Source organism: Erythrolamprus reginae, chromosome 2 (assembly GCF_031021105.1).
Source record: "Erythrolamprus reginae isolate rEryReg1 chromosome 2, rEryReg1.hap1, whole genome shotgun sequence".
NCBI classification, from domain to species: domain Eukaryota; kingdom Metazoa; phylum Chordata; class Lepidosauria; order Squamata; family Dipsadidae; genus Erythrolamprus; species Erythrolamprus reginae.
Window position 1 is genome coordinate 18,365,596 of NC_091951.1, and position 5,763 is coordinate 18,371,358.

Here is a 5,763-nt window from a genome sequence, read left to right on the forward strand (position 1 = left end):
TAAGAAATCAAAAAGAGGCAAGAACAATAAGAAAATTAGCAGATAATAAAGGTATTCTTAGATATAAGATTGAGGAAAAGAAGGATATAGTATTAGAATTTTATAAAAACTTATATCAAAAAGAAGATATAGATGAGGATAAAGCCTTTGATTTTTTAAATTCAGCATATCTACCTATTTTAACAGAAGACCAACAACAAAAGCTTAATAGCCCTTTTACTATGGTAGAACTACAGTATGCAATTAAAAGTCAAAAAAATAACAAAGCTACGGGACCTGATGCTATATATATTATCAAGCTGCAACCCTAACTTGGACTAAGGAATGGCTTACTTTAAAAAATAGAAGATTATTGAACTTAGAAGGACATGACTTAATCTTGGGATGGCATGCCTTTATATGGTACAAAAAATACAAAACACATTCTTATTTTAAAACACATATAATAAGGAAGGCACTTATAGAAGTTTGGAGTGATATAAAGAAAGATCACTTTTTAGTATTGCCTGAATGGATATCCCCGATTGAAGCTATAAGCCTCCCAAGCGTCTTGCAAGAAGACAAGATTTGGAAATACAAAGACTTAGTAGACAACCAATGGAATTTAAAAACAAAGCAGGACTTGCTAGATGCGGGTATTGTCATTGATTGGTGGCAATATACACAAATTACGTCTAGGTTCTATAAAGATAAAAACACATACATTCTTAGAAAAGACAATAATATTTTAGGCAAATTATTAACAACTAACCAAAGAAAACTGATTGGAAAAACATATAAATATTTAATTAATTGTAAAAATATAGAATGGATATTAAAGGACAATATGATTAGTTGGTGTAGAAACTTAAATAAAGAGATACATTTAAATACTTGGGGAAAAGTATGGACATATAATTGGAAAATAACAAAGTCAACTTCTTTCAAAGAAAACCAGATTAAGATGTTTTATAGATGGCACTTACCACCAAGCAGAGTCTCAAAAATGTTTCCAACCAATTCACCTAATTGTTGGAAGTGTAAAACAGAAATTGGCCGAACGCCAAACCCGAACTTCCGCGTTCGGCGTTCGGAGGCTGCTGGAAAGCCGCCCGCCTGTTTTAAAAGGTGACCGCTGGGCTGGGGGGCTTCCCAGCAACCCCCCCAACCCCAAACCCGGAAGTTTGGCAAAAGTTCGGGGTTCGGGAGGTTGCTGGGAAGCCCCCCAGCCCGGCGGTCACCTTTTAAAACAGCCGGGCGGCTTTCCAGCAGCCTCCCGAAGCCGAACGCCAAACCCGAACTTCCGCGTTCGGCGTTCGGAAAGGCTGCTGGAAAGCCGCCCGGCTGTTTTAAAAGGTGACCGCCGGGCTGGGTGGCTTCCCAGCAGCTTCCCGAACCCTGACCTTTTGCTGAACTTCCGAGTTCAGGGTTCGGGAGGCTGCTGGGAAGCCCCGCAGCCCAGCTGTCACCATTTAAAACAGCTGGGGGGCTTCCCAGCAGCCTGGGAAGGCCGGCGGTCTCCATTGCGGAGCCCATCCATGTGGGCTCTGTTCCCCCTCTTACCAGCCCAGCAGGCAGCCGCCGCGGAGCCCGGCCCTGTAGGCTCCGTTTCCTGGCCGGCGGTCTCTGTCGCAGAGCCCAGCCATGTGGGCTCCACTCTCCTCCCCGCCGGGTCTCTGTTGCGGAGCCCAGCCACGTGGGTTTAACCCCGCCCCTCTGTCCCACCCATCGCCCGTATCCAGCAGAAGCTGAGCGCTCTTGCCCGGCGGGAGGTGAAGCATTGGGGTGGGGGGGCTGTCAGGACACCCCCCCACCCCAGCACTTTGCATCCCGCTGGCTAAGAGCAATCGGGCAGCAGCTTCTGCCGGACACGGGCAATGAGCGGGACAGAGAAGAGGGGAGAATCAGCAGGCTCCTTTGGTGGCTGGGGGCTGCCTGACTTTGTGTTTTTGGCTGGGGGGGAGGGAGTTAGGAAGGTCCTACTTCTCCCCCCCCAGCCAAAACCCCAAAGCATGTTTGCTGCCACACGATTTAGCCAGGACAGGAGCGAAGTGACGTGGAGGAATGGGGAGCTGAAACCGGACGGTTTCAGCTTTCCATCCCTCCACGTCACTTCACCGCTAAATCGTGTGGCAGCAAACATGCTTTGGGGTTTTGGCTGGGGGGGAGAAGTAGGACCTTCCTAACTCCCTCCCCCCCAGCCAAAACCCCAAAACCTGTTTGCTGCCACACGATTTAGCCAGGACAGGAGCGAAGTGACATGGAGGAATGGGGAGCTGAAACTGGGCGGTTTCAGCTTTCCATCCTCCACGTCACTTCACCGCTAAATCGTGTGGCAGCAAACATGCTTTGGGGTTTTGGCTGGGGGGGAGAAGTAGGACCTTCCTAACTCACTCCCCCCCAGCCAAAACCCCAAAGCCTGTTTGCCGCCACACGATTTAGCCAGGACAGGAGCGAAGTGACTTGGAAGAATGGGGAGCTGAGGGACTTCCGGGTGGAGCTCGATCGCGTTGGAGGCACGGAAGCCAAGCTCCGGCTCCGTGGCCTCCGTTTCACCCTGTAGGATGCCACGTTGCGTTGTGCCGACACCCGGACAGGGTCGGCCCAGGACAGGGGGTCTCCTGGACCCCCCGGGACGGATCGCTGCGACCCCGCAGGTTAGGGACAGCCCCGCAGCTACAGGAATGAAGAGCTGCAACCAGACGGCCGTCTGGGCACAGCCATAGCGATCGCCAACGGCGGAAGTTAAAGAAAAGAACAAGAAGTCTACAAATTAGCAGATCGGCAGATAAGAGAGGTCTACAGCACCACACGGAATCTTTTGGATCGGTGGAATTTTTTCTTAGAAAAGAAGGGACTTTGAAGGCGAACATAACAGAGGAAAAATAAATAAACTGTAAGTGATATCCATACGCGGAGGAGAAGCCTTGCCGGAACTACTTGTCTTTGTTAAATTCAATAGTATAATCTTTTTTTTACAATTCCTTTACAATTTTAAGATAGTGTGGTGTCTTGGTTGTTTACCTTTTACTATTGTTTTTCTTTTAAAATCATATTTTTCTCTGACAATTAAAGACTGATTCGACAACTGCCCAATTAGATAAAGTAAAAATGTCTGAATGAATTGAATACACGACTATATGGATTAAAATGAAATCACCTTGTATAATGAAATTTTATTGAGATTATCAAGATCACAATCGCTTGGAGTTAATTTTGGATGGCATATCCTATTTTTATATTTTTATAATTCTTTTTTCTGATTCGAATTTTTTTCTCTTTCTATGGACTAAGTGGGACTATTTTTCTCTCAACACAAATTTGGAGGTGTAAGGATTTTTTCTTTTCTGTGCTTGTTTCTTCTCTCCTTGTCTTTTTCAATTCTTTTTTATACAATAAGAAGACACTTATTTTAATTGGACATTATATTGGATACTACATTGGACATTTGTTTGGAGTATTCCCCTTTTGAGATTTTTATTAAAGTATAATCTATTTTTGGCATTTTTGGACTTAATAGTTTTCTTTCTTTTTCGCTTCTTTTTTTAGTACCTTTTGGATTTTTTTTTTTAGATTTTTTAGATCCTTTTTTCTTTTACCTTTTTTAGTTAATTGATTATTATTATTGTATTGTTATTAATTTTTTTTCTATATATATATATCCTTTCATATTTCTTTTCCTCTTTTTTTTCTTTTAAAGGGATTTTTTTATAGTTTTTTCTTTTCCCCCCTATTACTTTCTTCTCTTTAAAGAAATCTTCCTACCTTTTTACCTATTTTCTTCCTTCTTTTCTTTTTTCTCGCTTTCCCTTTTCTATCTTTTATTTTTAATTATTTCCCTCCTTTTTAGTATTAAATAGCTATGTGCTAGAAATATTGGTTTCTTCCTTTCCTCCACCTGATCCCCCCCCCCAAGAAGTCTAGGAACTTACTGAAATATTTCTCTACCTTTCCACTCCCTTTTTTCTTTTCTTTTTCTTTTTTACTTCCCTTTCTAATTAAACCAAAATAATTAATTATAACATTAACTGAATTGAATTGATATACTTAATTTCCTCTTTTTCTTCTTTCTTTCTACCATTTTCTTATTAAGAATATAAGAATATATAAGATTTTGATTAAAATAATTTTTAAAATAAAATAATAACAGTGATTTTGGATTATGAAAGGTACCCACAGGGCACAGAGTGTGACTTCAGTGACTACGACAACATCACGAAAACAACCAACTACTCCCGTCCCTACTTCTACACCCAGGGTATCCCCAACTTCATCACCCTTACAACAAAGGACCATACCCACAATGTTGGCCAAAGAGAAAGAAAAAGACAAGCCTACGATGGACCCTAGCTTCCAGATTATCCAAGAAGCACTAGCAGACATCAAGACACTACAAACCCAGGCAAAAACTCAAAGTGACACAAACAAAGAAGAAATGAAAACCTACTTACAAGAATTGAGGCAAGAGATGAAGGAGATGAAAGACAAAATCAAAAAAGAAATTGCGGAACTTAGAACTGAACTAACTGAAGTAAAAGGGAATGTCGCCGAAATGGACGGAAATATAAAAGTCATTCAACAAAAATTACAAGACAGGGAAAAGAGAATACAAGTGACAGAAGGAAAAATCCAAGATGTGGGACAGAGAGTAAAAGAATATGAAGATCGTAACTATGCAGCCCGCAGAGACTTTGATATAGCAATAACCAATCTAGAACTTCACTCCGCACAGCATGGCTTGAGGTTCCAAAACATTGAAGAAGAAAAAGATGAAGATTTGCCTGCAAAAATGGCAGAAGTCATGGGAACTATTTTACAGTTAGACTCAACAGACCTGGTAAAAGAAATCGATGAAGTCTACCGAGTCCAGACCGGCTATGTAAGGCGCCATAATCTACCCAGAGAAGTCCACATTAAGATCACAAGAAGAATCGTCAAAGATGCGATACTGAGATACACAAAAAACGAGTCCTTTCAACGTGACGGGAAAGAAATCACGATTCTGAAACAAGTCCCGAGGAGAGTCCGAGAGAGTAGAAGACAATATTATTTTCTCACAAGCATTTTAATTAGAAAGAACATTGTTTTCAGATGGCTGATACCAGAAGGGCTGACCCTAACATGGCAATCAACGAGAGTGAAAATAGAAAGTGTAGAACAAGCAAGATCTTTCCTAGCACACAGTGGACTGGACAGTACCACACAAATTCACATTCAACCAAAGCCTAGCGATGACATGATGGGGGCTACAGGTGGTGGAGGGGAAGAAGCATTGGTCGTGAAGCCGAAACAACTACAGATCTCACAGGACTTAATCTTGGATACTCGACTCCAAGAACCAAAAGAAGTCAAAAGGTACTATAAATAAAGATGACACATGATCTGAAAATATTTTCAGTCAATATTAACGGATTGAATAATCCAAGGAAGAGAAACCAAGTATTAACTAAACTTACGAAACAAAAAGCCCAGATAAACATTCTACAAGAAGTCCATATTAAAAAATCAAAAAGAAGTCTCCTTAATAACCCAAAATTGGGGAAATTATATACTAGTTTGGCTAATCAAAAGAAAAGAGGTGTAGCAATGTATATTGATGAACTAATTGAATCAAAAGAAATATATAATGATGGGGATGGAAGGATTTTGATAGTACAATTAGACTTATAAATAAAACCATTAACAATTGTCTCAATTTATGCACCAAATGATAATCAAAAAGAATTTTATAAAGATTTACATGAAAAAATTAATGAGTTATCAATTGAAAATATGATAATAATA